Source organism: Pseudorca crassidens, chromosome 9 (genome assembly GCF_039906515.1).
Source record: "Pseudorca crassidens isolate mPseCra1 chromosome 9, mPseCra1.hap1, whole genome shotgun sequence".
In the NCBI taxonomy this organism is placed as follows: Eukaryota; Metazoa; Chordata; class Mammalia; order Artiodactyla; family Delphinidae; genus Pseudorca; species Pseudorca crassidens.
This window is the reverse complement of record NC_090304.1, coordinates 14,400,040-14,416,356: the sequence shown is the minus strand read 5'-3', so window position 1 is coordinate 14,416,356 and position 16,317 is coordinate 14,400,040. Positions and strand designations below refer to the sequence as shown.

General features: G+C 36.7%; 1 protein-coding gene across 33 annotated transcripts in view; it reads right to left on the bottom strand.

The window, feature by feature from the left end:
* Window positions 1-16,317, bottom strand: part of PHF21A (PHD finger protein 21A) — a 189,951-nt gene that overhangs the window by 127,808 nt on the left and 45,826 nt on the right. The window lies entirely within an intron of this gene.

Here is a 16,317-nt window from a genome sequence, read left to right as displayed (position 1 = left end):
AAGGGACATTATATCCTATGGTGCTAAACTTATGAGTAGTACCATGCTTTTATATGTTTTATTATTATTAGAGCCTAAATCTATTCTCCACCCAGAAGAGAAGAGCAACCAACTAAAAAGGCCAGTTTGGCTCTCCTGTAGACTCCTAAGGAATGCCTTAACCAAACTCTGGAGTCACCTTGTGGCTTATACTAATAAAAATGAAAAGGAAGAATTAAATAGGCCCGAGCAGAGTTCCTAACACTGTCTGGAATGGGTGGGAGGCCAAAGCCTTAGTCAGCAGATGACCTACCTCAGGAGTCCAGGGTAATCCCACAAAGGCTAATAAACATCTTATCTAATAAGTCCAGTCTTTCATTTTTCTATTTAGTTTTTAATTGAAGTAATACAGGTTTAAAAAATAATACTACAAGACATAATAAAAACAGCAGTCCCTTGTACCAACCCTCTCCAACTCTCTAGTCCTACTCCTTTCAGGAAACCACTTTCACTTCTCTTAGAGATTCCTTCTTCTGTCTTATTTTAAAATATATATTCATTGTGGGGACTTCCCTGGCAGTCCCATGGTTGAGACTTCACCTTCCAATGTACGGGGTGTGGGCTGGATCCCTGGTTAGGGAGCTAAGATCCCACATGCCTTGCGGCCAAAAAACCAAAACATAAAACTGAAGCAATATTGTAACAAATTCAATAAAGACTTTAAAAATGGTCCATGTCAAAAAAAAATCTTAAAAAACATATACATTCATTGTGATTTGATTTTTCACTTTAATCATTACCTGCTGAATTTCTACTACAGATAACTGAAATCTAGTTGTACTACTACCTTCCCTCTTCCCACTCCCTACTCCCACTGCAGTCATATCACAATTTTTAGTTAAATCCATTTTAAGGTTTATTATTATTAGAATCATGTAAGTAACATTAATTGGTGAAACGATCAATACTACAGTTATACTTATTTTTTGGACATTTTGTTATTCCTGAAACTAAAAATGCCTTGCTTTGTCATTTGCTTGGTTTTCTATACTACTATCATTCATTCTTCCCCATACTCTCTAAAGAAGCTATAAAACATCTCTAAATAATGGCTCAAAACACATCATATCATCTATCAGTCCCTTTTTTTCTTGGCTACATCTTTCCTAGAGTCCTCCATCCTCCTGTTCAACCTAAACTGTTTGTTCTCTAAACCTATTGTAAACAGTCATCTGAGTTTTTCCTTCCTCAAATAGGAGATTTTCTTCATCTCTCTTTTGTTTTGGATTCCCTGTTTTCTGGATCCATGTCTTCATCTTTATTGGTTTATTTTCTTGTTTTGATGGAGAACATCCTTCAGTAGCTTCCTCAAAAGGGTGCATGGGAGGTAGGTTTGTAATCTTGCATGTCCACAATGTCTCTATTCTACCCTCAGACTTGATCATCAAGAGTTGGGATGGGTATAGAATTCTACATGGGAAATTACAACTTTTCAAAAGCATCATTACACTGAATTCTAGCTTCCTGTACTGCTGCTGAGAAGTGCGATGACATCCAATTCCCAATCCTTGTTCACAACTGTTTGTTGTTGTTGTTTTTTCCCCTTTGAGAAAGCATTTAGGATCTTTTATTCACACTGTCTTTCAGAAGTTTCACAGTGATGTGCCTTGGTATGGGGGGTATGCGTCTTTTTTAACTCATAGTTTTAGGCACTCAGTAAACTCTTATTAATCTGGAATATATGCTCTCCAGTTCTGAGAAATTTCCTTGTATTCATTATTGGATGATTTTCTCTTCTCCATTTTCTGTTCTCTTGTCTTAGAATTTCTATTAGTCAGACATTAGACCTTTTGGATTGATCCTTGAAAATTTCTCTCTTCCACCATCCATCCCTTTGTCTCTTCATCTATTTATTGAAAGACTGCTCCAATTTCATCTTCTAAACTTTTCATTTTTATTATCAAGAATTCTTTTTGGTAAACCTGAAACTAACACAACACTGTAGATCGACTATACTTCAAAAAAAAATTCATTTCCTTCTCTAATTGTTCCTTTATTCCTAGCATCCTGTTCTTGTTTCAGAGATGCAATACCTTCTCTTACTGATCAGAGGATCTAAAGTTATAGTTATTTTGAATTGTCCCTTCCAGTTCTCTGGATCTGTTTTGACTTTCATGTTAGTGGCTTCCCTTAAATGGCTGGGATTCTTGGCTGTTATGTTCATATTTAAGAATAAAAGGCCAAGGATGCAGAGCAACTAGAATTCTCATGCACTGCTGATGGGAATGTAAAATGGTACAACCACTTTGCAAACATTTTGGCAGTTTCTTTAAAATGTTAAAAATATACATACCATACCACTGGAGCCACACCTAAGTATTTACCTAAGAGACATGAAAGCTATCTCTACACAAAGACCTGTATATGAATGCTCATAGTAACTTTATTTCTAATAGCTAAAAAGTGGGGAAAAAAAAAACCCAAAGAATATATACTGTATAAATACATTTATTAAAATTCTAAAATGTATAACCTGGGACTTCCCTGGAGGTCCAATGGTTAAGACTCTGCACTTCATCTGCAGGGGGCACGGATTCGATCCCTGGTCGGGGAACTAAGATTCCATATGCCGCACAGTGCGGCCAAAAAATAAAAATAAAATAAAATGATGCATGTTAAAAAAAAATTGAAATAAAATAAAATGTATAAACTTAATTTATAGTGGTAAAAAGCAGACCAATGTTTGCCTGGGGACAGGGCTGGGAAAGTAGGGGAGGAAGAGAGGGATTGCTAAGGGACACAGGAAACCTTTAGAGGTAATGGACATGTTCATTATCTTGATTATAGTGATGGTTTCACCCCATCAAAAATTATACTCTTTAAAAAATGTGCACAGTTTATTTTATATTAATTATGCTTCAAAAATTATAAGAGAGAGGGAGAGGGAGCAAGAGGGAGGGAGAAAAAATAATCCAAAATAAAAGTGGCTTTTAAAAAAATGAGGTGCTTAAAAATGAACTGAAAACTGTGGGGCTGGCATGTATGTATGTAAGAGGGCCTTTTCATTATTCAGTATGTATACTGTTTCCAGTGTGGCACTCACTCCTCTCTATACTGTTATACTGCGCCTACTATCTCTAAGTCAAGTGCCTCTCTGGTTAAATTTCTCTCAAGTTGGCAAACTTTTTCTATAAATGGCCTGGTCTTTGTTGCAGCTACTCAATTTTGCCATCGTAGCCTAAAAGCAGCCAGAGACAATATGCAAACGAAAGATTTGTGGTTGTATTCTGACAACATTCACGTAATCAGGCAGCAGGCCAGATCTGGCCCAGGTCCCGGCCAGATTTGAGCCCATAGCTTGCTGATCCCTGCTCTACAGAATCATACTGGTCTTTCCATCTTTGAAGAACTGCTCAATTTCTCTTCAGAAGTCATGGCTATAAAACGCTTTATACCTAAAGGAGACAATTAATCAAGTAAAAAGAGGAAAGCAAGTCATGGAGAGGGGATACTGGAAATTTTATAAGTTGTAGATAACCTTATCAGCTATTAACAGCATATGAGGCTCAGGGGCAGTACCTCTGACAATTTGCAAACACTGTCGCATCTGATGCACTCACATCTGGGATAAACAGAAATCAGAGTAAAAAGTATGTGTCCTCAGAAGTTTATATGACAGATGTTTACAAATGACTTCTGTTACTTTTGTCTACCTTGACTTCAGTTGGGGGTTTTGGGTGTGAGTAATAGTCTCGAAATTTCACTCCAGATGAAAAAAATCAAATAAACATTCAATGGAAGAGGTGAACTTCTGAATAATATGTTAAAAAAAAAAAAAAGACTGCTACCTCATTCTTAATTAAAAGAAAGTGATGGATTAACTCAAAATCTTCATAAATCTGTCTTAAATTCACGACCAACTTCTACAATCTGTAATAAATGAGGCACGCTCAGAAAAACGAATTTCAATTTCTGTCGATTAATACACTCCCCAATTTTACTCAATTCTTTTCCTTCAGGAAATACAACATTTCAGGGTGAGTTTATCTGTGCCTCTTGACTCCATAGGAAAGGCGGTGTTTATTTCTTCTCCAATCACTGTATTAGATGACAGAAGTCCTAGATAAAACGAGATCAGCAATAATCATTCACTGCTCATAGGAGAGGTAACTTCAGAACTGATCTCTACCTTTAGTGTTCTTCTTGGTCAAAATGATATAATTTATTTTGGCAAAAGCAAGAGAGGTTTTTTTAAAAGGTGATGGAAGTGGGAGTGGGAGAAAAGGTGACAAATTAAACATAACAGTTGATTTCTAGGGCCTCATTTTTCAGAGTAAAGGAATATTTGGTGCTTAACTGACAGAAACTAATAATCACTCTGTCATTTTCAGACAGAGCTAGTATGAGAGAATTTACCCAATCCCTGCTGATTCACACAAACATTTGTTTCCTGAACTTAGAGTACATCAACTCTGGGGAACTTGTCTTCTGTAAAGATAATTTTGCAGGGCAGCCTCTCATCTAACCAGCTACCCTATGAAGACAATGGTAGCTCAAGAGCAAGCTTCTTTTTTCTGTCTGGTTCTCTGTTTAAAAAAAAGGAAATGAAGGAATCTGTGATTTGGCCTGTCATTTACAGTGTTCAACCTTTTAAAAACCTGAAATCCATGAATACCATTGGGTTTGATAAACTCCGGCTTTCCTGAATAATGCAGGTGTGTGAAGGTATTGTTAACCAAGGGATATCAGGCTGCTATGCTTCAAAGGCATGGACTATTAATATTAATAACCTGACAATGATTGTTTACAATTTTTTAATTTTTAAATATCAAAAAACTTTAAAATAATTTATAGTTCACATTTGAAATAAATTACATTATTTTCTGTATTAGATTTAACCTTACAATAATATACTACTTTAGCGAACAGCAAAATTACTTTTTCATTCCTTGCCCTAAAACAGGTTGCTGCTAGGTAGGGTGGCAAAGGGAAACCTTTCTAAAACAATCCACAAAACCAGTAACAAGCACTAAGGCCTCACACATCTTTCAAATATACATTATATTTAACTTACATTAGTAGAGAAAACTGTTACAGATGGAGAGAGACTTTGCTGATTGCCTTTTCAAATCCATTATTTTCCATCTCCTCTGTTTCCTTGCTAACAAAAACTAATTTCGTTTGTGTATCTAGTGTCCAAATGTTTGAGAGGCGAATCCTCAGCTCCAGGATATAAATCAGTCTTAGACCCCACTATTCCTGCCAGTCACTACTTTAGACATTGGCATGTGACAAAACTGTAGTCAATGAGATGCAAAGTCTGTTGAATGACTTCTAATTAAGTTTTTCCTTGCTCTTAAGAAGAGACATATAAGAAGAACCGGGAGGATGTAAAGCCTGGAGCTGCAGCAGCAGTCCTGTGACAACAAGCAATGTTTGCTGACTCACTAAGGGTGGGAAAGCAGAAAGATGACCAGAACATGTGTTCTGATGGTGTTGCTGAGATGCTGAACTGGAAAACTCTAGCAACTTCTTATTAGGTGAATCAGTAAGTCCACTTATTATTTTAGCCACTTTTAGTTGGATGCTCAGTTACATGCAGCTAAAAGTATAGGAGCTGATGCAATTATAATGCCCATATTACAGATGAGGAAATCAGTTCAGAGAAATTCAATAGGCAAGACCAGTAAATACACACAGACTAGAACACACAGACTAGAATGTACTGCTTTTCTTTGACAAGTGTTGTTTAAGTATCACTGTGTGTGAAGCACTAGGTATACACTGGATTTTAAGGATGAAAGGAACACAGTACTGAGGGACTCACAATCCGGAAGGGAGATAAGCATACAGACAAATAATTAGTGAAATGTGATAAAAGCAACAGAGCAACGAACTATCAATTCACAAGAGAACACATTTAACAATGCCAAGAGACTTCAGGGTGGGTATATCCAGGAGATGACAAACTTTTATTCTTCAGTGATTTAAAATTTCAGAAGACAACTTCCTGTGACTCTATAATTATTTTTTAAAGTTTTTAAAAAACAGTTCCAAAGAAACACATATAACCTCACAAACATTATGTTGAACAAAATAAGCCAGACAGAAAATAGTACACCCTATTTGATTTCATATAGCAAAATTAACCTAGCTTGTTAGAAGTCACAATAGTGGTTTCTCTGGTGGAGGGCGGTAGTGAGTTGAAGAAAGCACATGACCGTTTCTGTGGTGATGGTAATGTTCTGATACTGATACGGGTGCTAGTTACCTGGGTGTTTCAGTTTGTAAAAATATATTTGAGCCGGATGTACATATATATAAATATATACATATATGTGTAGTTTTTTTATTTATACTATATTTCAAAATTTTAAAAACAAATTTAAAAAGAATATACAAGGTTAAAAGTGCCAGCATCCTCGGTCACCTCTTTTGAATCCCACTTCTTAGAGGCAATCACTGTTAACAGCTCCACGTAAATAATTCTATAGTTTTCCCATGTATTTCCAAGTATAAATGACCATGAATGCATATATACAAACATGGTTTTTAAATATTTTGTATTTTAAATAATGAATCATATTGTACATCTGTTTTATAATTTGCTTTTTTCACCTTCCATTCATCTTTCTATTCAGTTAAGTACCTCATAATATGCATATACAGCTCTTATGTATTACTTGCTAATTGCACCCTGATTTATTTGTAGTTGTTTTCAATTTTTGTGTGGCTATTCTGAACCATAAGGCCCTAAAAATTAGCTTACTGGGTCAAAGGGTAGAAGGTAACTCCAGGTTTGCTCTAAGCAAAGAATATGGGAAAGAACATCCCAGGTCAAAGAAACAACGGAGCATAACCAAGAAAATTAAGTATGTGGAAGTCTGGAGGAAAAGGTATGTATGAGTTCGGTGAAGAGGCAGGCATGGACAAGATAATGAGGGGTTTTCTGAGCCATCATAAGGAGTTTGGACTTTTCCCTACAGTACAAGGGAAGGTGAGTTACTGACCGAAGGATCTCAAGCAGGAAAGCAACATACAAGGGTTTTACTTTAGATCATCCTGAAAATAGCGGAAAAGTTGAATCATAAGAGATACTAACTGGATGCAAGGCAATGCCATGGAAAGGGAGTAGGAGGGTATGGGCAATGCTGAGGAGCCTAAATAAAGAGGACTTCGTAATTATGGATGAGAGACCAAGGGAGAGTGAGAAGAAGTCCATGATCATTTCCAGGTTTCTGCCTGGCCACTGGATGAATGGGGTATCACTAACCACAAAGGGAAAGAAGGAGAAGTAGAATTTGAAGAGGGATGGATATAGGATTCTGTTCGGAGAATATAGAGCTTTGGGACATCTAGCAGGCAGAAGCTGAAAATACACATCTGTCTGGACCTCAGGTAAGAGAGGAGAAGAGGAATAAAGAGGTCAGTGGCATTCAGTGGTGGTTTAAGGCTCAGTTTAAGGTGGTTTAAGGCAGGATATCACCTACAGGGGAAAAACAGAGCAAGATGAAAAGGAAGACAAGGATAAAATACATACAGAATATTAGTTTTTAAAGGGTAGGCTGAGGAACAACTGCCTGAGAAGGAAACTGAGCAGGTGCATTCAAAGAGGTAAAAGGAGAACCAGGAAAGGAAGGTTCTTGGTTCTCTGAAGAAGAAAGTGGTCATTAATATGAAATGCTACAGTTAGTTCAAGTAAGATGAAGTGTGAAAAACTTCCTTTAGATTTGGCAATTATGTTACTGGAAGTTTCTGTGAGCTCAACAGAGTAGAATGAAGATGGAAACTGATTGCAGTGGGGCTCATACAGGACTAAAAAAAAAAAAATGTAGTACCAAATACAGCCTGAGTTGAATAATATTGAATAATTTAATAAGTTTAATAATGAAGGGATGGAGGGTAGAGAGAGATAGGACAATGGCAGAAATAAATTAAGAAACAAAGGAAGGAATTTTGTTGTTGTTTACAAGAATACCAGGGATGTAAGCATGTTTTATAAGGTCAGGAAAAGAAACCTAAAGAGGTACTACAGAAAGAGGTAAGTGATGTAGCAACGATGCAGAGGACACTGTTTCTAGATATATTACGTTTCCAGATTGCTGGACCCAGGCTCATTTACTAGTTTATGCTACTTCACTTCATAAAAGTTTTCCTTTCCTGGAACTATGATTAAGCTGCTCTGAATTGGAACAGAGGTAATAACGTTACTGAATGTTCTTAAAGCATTAAGTAGGAAACAATATTGAGAATATTTTTTCCCAAAAAAGGGGGAATTTAACTATTTGAATGGAAATCTCCTTTTAATGGTAAAATTTCTTAGTATGGACTTTCAACATACTGGGCCACCTTACTAGATTACTAGCTTCTTGAAAGCATAATGAATTAATACATTCAAAAATGCTTGCCTACATATCCACCATCTAGGCTTTGGGGGTACAAACATGATCAAGACACACTCCCTGTCCTCGAGGGAGCTTACAAACATACAATTACAATACAACACAATAAGTACAAGTAAGAGAGGTAGACATAAACACCATGAGTACACAGAAGACGGATCTCTAACTCTGCCTGGAGTGTGGACAAAAGTCAAGGGAAGCTTTAGAGGATCTTTGCTTAAACTGGGTCTTTAAAGGATAAGCAGGAATTTACCAGGCTAAGAGGAAAGAGAATTTCAGCTGTAGAGAACAGCACGTACAAGCGCATGAAGTCTTTAGAGACTCCAGTGAATAAAGGTGACATCAGGGAACTTATGGGGTATGTATGGCAGGAAAGGATGCAAGAGAAGCAATCAAGAATGAGTTGCCTGGGCTTCCCTGGTGGCGCTGTGGTGCCTGCCAATGCAGGGGACACGGGTTCGTGCCCAGTCCAGGAGGATCCCACATGCCGCGGAGCGGCTGGACCCGGGAGCCAATGGCCGCTGAGCCTGCGCGTCCGGAGCCTGTGCGTCCGGAGCCTGCGCTCCGCAATGGGAGAGACCACAACAGTGAGAGGACCGCATACCGCAAAAAAAAAAAAAAAAAAAAAAGAAGAAGAATGAGTTGCCAAAGGTGTCAGGGTTAATGAGCCTGCACATCTTTTAGGTGATGACCAGTCACAGGGAAGTAACACTGTAAGGTTTTCATTCTCAGCATCTCCCATGGGCCTAGGACCATGCCTTTTACCACAGAAAACTTTCAACAAATGGATGTGGAACAAACAGATGAGTCAGAATCTTAGAACGATAAAGAAATTTGAAAAGAACACAGATCCCAGGGAGAAGAGAATAAATTAGAATGAACTGATTATTTAAAAGCACAAATTAATTTACTGACACAGTGGAAAGGTAGAGTCAGAATTATACTGGCTAAGGCCCTGTTAAGCATTTGTTGTGTACACCACCTACCACCCAAGAATTAGATTAACGTTTTCCAAAGAGTCAAAGTGAAGAGTCCCTAAACACAGGGCTACAAACTTGGGCTTTGACTAGATTTTCATAGCTTGAAGCAATTGCTCTCTGTTAAGTAAGAGATGAGTAAAGAGGAAATAAATACAGTAGATACCAGTAGCCCAGTGTCAAGACATGCAACACCTGATGATGAGGATTAAAACTTTCAAACCAAATTTTTTAAGTCATTGTACTTACCAGCACCAAAAATAAATGATTAGGATGACCTGAGAAGATTACTCTAACCTACTCAGCTAGCAGACTGCTGCACTTGGTACAAGTCACCCACTTAACTTGATTTCCTCCACCATATTCAGGTAAAATGTCCTACAGTAACATGGCACAATATTATTAAAATATGAGTTCCTTCATCAAGCTTTTCTATCTTAAAGAGATAATTAAATCTTTGACCAGCAGATTACAACTACCGGCCATAGAGACAACTGCACTCTGAGAATAAAGGTTAAAAAGACCCAGGAGATAATGCAGCAGTGGGAACCAGTCACATCAAAGGCAGACAACCTTTCAATCTTCAGAACCTTTATGTTCCTGCCTTGTATTTCTGAGCCCTTCATTCGTCTCATCTTGGTTTATTATAAGACAACAGGATTTCACCAGGAGGAATTTGAAATAATACATTTCCTGTATTTGGTGCAAGGGAGAAGGAACATATGCACACAAGAGTCAGTAAACTCAACAAACATTTGGACCAATGGTTTCACATAAATAGTGTGCAGGAGGGGATGAACTAGATTAAATCCTAGAAACTCCTAAACTTTAGATAAAGATGAGGTCAGACTCCCATTATAATTCAAGGAACTCTAAGAAAATAACAATTCTAAATTCTAATATGACATGTCAATCACACTAGTTTGGTTATGAATGAGAGAGGGTAACTTTCTATGGTTACTGGTATCAGAGGCTGGAGACAGTCATGTATCAGGTTACCAGTATGAAACTACAAGAACTAATTTACTTACATGACTCCAAGGCAATGGAGCTTAAAGACAATGTAATTATTGTGCCTAATGTCCTATTTCAAAAAAATATGTGATAAAGGTCCACAGAGTAATTTAAGAATATAATTTACTAAATAAAACTGAACAAATACTACAGTGATCTGGATTCTAGTCGTGAATCTGATACAATTAATTATCTAATCGTGGCTAAGTCACAAATAGTCCATGTCCCAGTTTATGTATTACAATGATGTACTCATGACTGAGTTAAATGTGAAATGTTCTAAGCTCCTTAAAAAAGTAGTACTTTACTTATAAGACGAAGGTATTACATATGAGATGAAGTTAACCACCATGACCAAAGCTAACAATTTCAATTTAAATAGAACTTACCTCCAAAAATATTCAGTGCACTCGATACATGTTCATTAACTCTTAAAAGGCATTATTCAAACATTTCATAACTAAGGAAACAGACGTATTAAATTACTTAATAACTCAAAATCTTATCAACAAGTCTGTGACAGAGTAAGGAACAGAATCAAACTCTCAAGGTCCCCCTGCCCCCCCGCCCCCTCCAGTCCACTGTTCAAGTCACCTACTTAGCTTAAATTATGTTGTTCTATGTATCGGAAACATAATTAGTTATGGCAGAAACAGAAACTTCTCTCCCAAAGGCTTCAGAATCTACTTTACTAAAATATGTTCAAATTTTAAATGAGAATGGTTCCATGAACGGCAACTATTTATTAAACCCAGAAAAGTATTTCATCTTGTATTACGTTGAGCAATCTGTAAGGAATAGAGACTATGATTTTTAAACACAGAGTCAGAAAAGCAAACCAGGAGCAAAGACCAAAGACTATGACGGGGTCTACCTCTCTCAAAAGGATTAAGAAAAATAGAGGAAAGAGTGAAAGAAAAACAAAACCCAAAATCAAAAGGTAATTCTATGGAATATTTGTACCATGGACAAATGGCATGAAAAATATACCTTCAGGTAAGCATCAGATACATATTAATCCATTTTCCAAATTAGCAAAGTGCTTCCCCGTTAGTGGCCCCCGCTAAGGTATCTCTTGGGGAAGACTTGTTTACTCTCATATATGCTGTTAATCTGATACAGCCTTTTCTGGAGACTATTTAGAAATAAGTAATAAAAGTTTTTTTTTTAGTATTGTAAAAGTTTTTTTATACACTTTGACCAAGAATGGTAGATGGATTATTGCTTTCAACTCTTCATATTCTCTCTGTCATAAAATTATACATTCACACCCTTTGTCATGTAATTTTGCAAGGCTTGGCCACATGGTTTGTTTTGGCTAATGAGACTTGATACCAGCAGAGGCTTAAAACATGTTCTGGTAGTTTGGCTTATTTCTTACACCCTGGTGATAAACCATGATATATGACTATGCCCCAGGTAGTTGCTGCCCCTTCATGATAGGCCTCAGGACAAACACATTTAGAGGAGATCTAACCCAACCTACAGCCTGAGGCAGGCCAACCAACCCACAAACTGAAGTAGATTTGCCTGGCCAAGCCCAGCCTAGATGAGGAGGATCTAGACCCAGTGTGAAAATAAACCCTTAGTGTTGTAACTCAATAAAACACTGGTTTGTTATGCAGAACTGTTATGGCAATAGCTGACCAATACACCCAATAATCTCACACCTGAGAATGTATCCTGGGGCAATTAGAGAGAACAGATTCACATATTTAGGGTGAATTTATCATAGCAACATTTATAAACAACAAAAAACTGAAAACATTCTATCATCAAACAATAGTGTGAATAGTTAAATAAGTTATGATCTAGCCAGACTATTAAATATTTAAAGCTATTAAAAATTATGTTCTTGGGACTTCCCTGGTGGTCCAGGAGGTTAAGACTCCACGCTCCCGATGCAGGGGGGCCCGGGTGCGATCCCTGGTCGGGGAACTAGATCCCGCATGCATGCCACAACTAACAGTTTGCATGCCGCAACTAAGAGCCCGCATGCCGCAACTAAAAGATCCCACATGCCGCAACAAAGATCCCGCGTGCCACAACTAAGACCCAGTGCAGCAAAAATAAATTAATTACTTAAATTAAATAAAACTGAAGAAAAAAAAGAATTACCTTCTTAAAGAACACACAAAAATGTATGATAATGTTCATAATATTTAAGTTTAAAAAGTATAAAAAGCAAGATGCACTGTTTAAAAAATATCTACAAGTAGAGAAAAAGATCAGGTAGATAAAATAATTCTTTTAAGAAGTACAAATGATTTTCTGTGCTAAATATTATTTTATGCTAGATACTATACTTGGAATAAAGAAGTAAATAAGTATGTTCCCTGACTTCTTGAAACAGTCTAGTGAGGAAGACAGATATTAAAAAATAATAATCATATATATGTAATTACAAATTGTGATAAACTATTGTGGTAGAAATTGCTAATTATCCCCAGTATTTATTTCCCCCTTCTTGCTCAGTACTTGCTCACTCAATTTTATTGGCCCATGGCCACCTGGAATGGACTATACTTCCCAGCATTCCCTGCTCCTACTTGGGGCCATGCGACCAAGTTCTGACCAATGGGATCCAATTGGAAGTGAGGCATGCAACTTCCAGTAAACATCCTTAAAAATAAAGGGCTTGCTTTCCCCCTTCTTACCAGATGGAGCAGCTATTTTGGACTACGATGTGGAAGCTTCATGCTGAGAATGGCAGAGCGATAGAATAGGAGGAGCCTGGGTTCCCTGGCACTGTGGAACCACTGTCACCAGCCTTATTACACCTACAGAGCTTTCACATGAGACAGATAAAATTCTACCTTGTTTAAGTCATTTTCATTTTGGGTTTTCAGTCATCCACAGCCGAACCTAATCCTAAATGGCACAGCTATGAAGGAAAGATGAAGTGTTCAATGAGAGATTATAATAGAAACTGTTGGTTTTGACAGGAGCAAGGGGTTTCAGGGATAGGTCCTCTGAGGAAGTAACTTTTAAGTTGCAACCTACCTAATGCCTGGCCAGGAGAGCACCAGGTGAAGGGAGGTGGGGTGGCAAACCCCTCAAGGCGGGGGAAATCAAAGATGAAACTACTATGGCCTAAGCCTGAATCTCAGTAGGAATAAGCAACAAACTGGGATGTTAAGATTGCTTCTACAATGAGTGAATGAGAATGAAAGCAGAGCACTAAAGCAAGTAAGTGCATTGGCTCCAATATTAGAATATCCATTATGACAAGCAAAAGACCACATACACATGTCAAAAATGAGAGGGGAAGGGTGCAGAATGAGAACAAATGCTATTAAAGAAATTAACAGTTGCTTCTACACTTCAGTACTACTAGTGTTTAAAATAGTTGGATTCTCTGATTAGAGTGGTTCATAAACCATAAGGAGAATGTCATTAGATTTTTAAATGCTAATCCTCCCTGGAAAAGACAAGAATTTGGTGTTAAAATTTTTTTTTAATAATTGTTTCTTGTCTATTTCTGATTATAAAAAGGAAGCGTATTTGTTGTGGAGAATGTAGCAAATATACATAAGACTATAAAGAAAAAATAAACTACCTGTAAATCATCACTTCGCAACAACATTTTATAATGACGCTGTTTTTATACGCTTATATGCCTACATACATATATACACACAACACACAAAAATGGAATTGTAATGCATATGAAGTTGCATGTGCTTTTTCATTTAATTTACCACAAGTGCATTCCTATGTCATTAAAACATTTTTGAAACCATGATTTTTAATGGCTATATAACATATAATTTATTTAGCTAATCAAGTCTGGGTTAAAACTGTCAACCACAAGGACTTCCCTGGTGGTCCAGTGGCTAAGACTCCATGCTCCCAATGCAGGGGGCCTGGGTTCGAGCCCTGGTCAGGGAACTAGATCCCACTAGCCACAACTAAAGATCCTGCATGCCGCAACTAGGACCTGACGCAGCCAAATAAATAAATATATAAATATACTTTTAATGTTTAGAAAAAAACCTGTCAGCCACAGAGTAAAGCCCTGTGGGTCAAGAAGATGACTTCAAAAACTGCCATGGGGAGCCTCTGTTCAGAAATCTCAAATTATAGGTTGAAGCACTGGAACTATCTAACAAGAATTCATTGAAATTCACTGAGTTTTAGCCATGAAGGATGCTTAATAAAGACTATATTTTCCGAAATGGAGTGCACCATTTTGTAATTAGTCTTGAGGAAGAAACAGAATAAGTATCAAAGACTGAGGTAGCAATAACAAATAAGAACTAATAAGTGCCTACTGTTAGAATCGGTGACTATCTGCAATGTTTTATTTTTTAATAAAGCATAAGAGAACGTATGCTTTTATTATTTCTATAATTTTTAAAGTGGATTTGGAACAATGATTATAGAAAAATGCATATAGAAAAAGAACGGAAACAAATATGACAAAGGGTTAATAGCTGTTAATTCTTGAATATGACATTCTTTGAACTTTTCTGTATTTAAATTTTTTCTCATAACCAAAAACTTAATATTAAATTATTAGTCATGCGAGTAAGGTAATTCAGATTTCAGTTATTAAAGTAGGAGGAAAATCAGTAAGTTTTGCCAGAGGCTAAGTGGATCTTTTGAGAAGGAAAAACAAAAAGCTGGGTATACAGCATTGGGAGTTTGTTCTAAAATAAAACTATTTTAAACAAAATTATCAGTGTTTCATGTTGGAAATAGGTCTGAGGAAGGACAAGCTTTTGAATTTTATAGCTGTGCTTCCTTCAAGTACTATCCTACCTAAAAATGATACATATTCTGTTCTATCAAAAAGGTTGTTTCAACAGTTAAGCAAATACTTTAAAAACTGCCAAGACTGCATTTTAGTTTCTGACACTAGCTTTCTTTACTTTGTATACCTAAGATTTTCCTGATGCTACACGCATTTTTTAAAATTCTAGGTTCTAAAATCCAAACTTAGTTCAGATGACAGAGTTTGCCACTTGATGAAACGTCTTACTAAACATAAATGGTTGCAATGTTCTATTAAGTGAGGTACCTAGCAGAAAAAACATTAAAGAATAAAAAGTTACAGAAATAAACCAAATCTTTACATCAGTTCTCATAAAAATTTCAAATAAATGTACGTTTTTTACAATTGCCCCATTTTCCCCAAATGTAGCCTTAGATTGTCTTAACTTTGTGATAACATCCCCTATCCCCTACTCCACTAATCAGTTCTCACCTTCTTTCCCTGCTAGAACACGTGAATTTTTCAGCAAAAGTGACTCATTCGTTGGCATCTTGTCAAACTAACCCTGAAATTTTAAGGAGGCTCAGTGCTAACAGAATTTTAAAGCTAGAACATTTTCACTAACACACATCATTTTGACTTTAGAGAAATGAATCACTTTCAGAGCCAAATACGTCTAACAAACTCTGTTTATATTTTTCCTTACAAATTGTTCTCCACCATGTTACCTCCTCCCAATTTTAGTTTGGCAATTCCATAATCTAAAATACCTCTTATTTCTGAAGAAGGCAAGATGGGGGAATGCAGAAGCATTAGAATAGGAGAGGGAAGAAAAAAGCAATTGTTCACTAAGCTTGGAAAAAGATTCTATTCTGAAACATTAATGATTCGTATCTATTCCACATAGTTCTCAAAATTTATTTCTCCCCTTAGTTAAATGAAAACACAATACAATACATAATATAAACACAATCAGGAATCTCCAGGAATAAATTACTCTCATTGCTATTATTTCACTAAATAAAAGTTTTTAAAAAAACACAAAAATCAATAACTGAGAACTATATAGCTAAAAATCTTCAATAAGATATCACTAGTATGAACTATCAATTGCAAATCACCTCATCATTTTGGTTCACACATTCATCTACTCCAAAACCACCCCTTTTAACCAGAGGGAGAGTGGTAGGGAAGGAACAAGAAAACAAATGCTTTGTCAGATTACCAC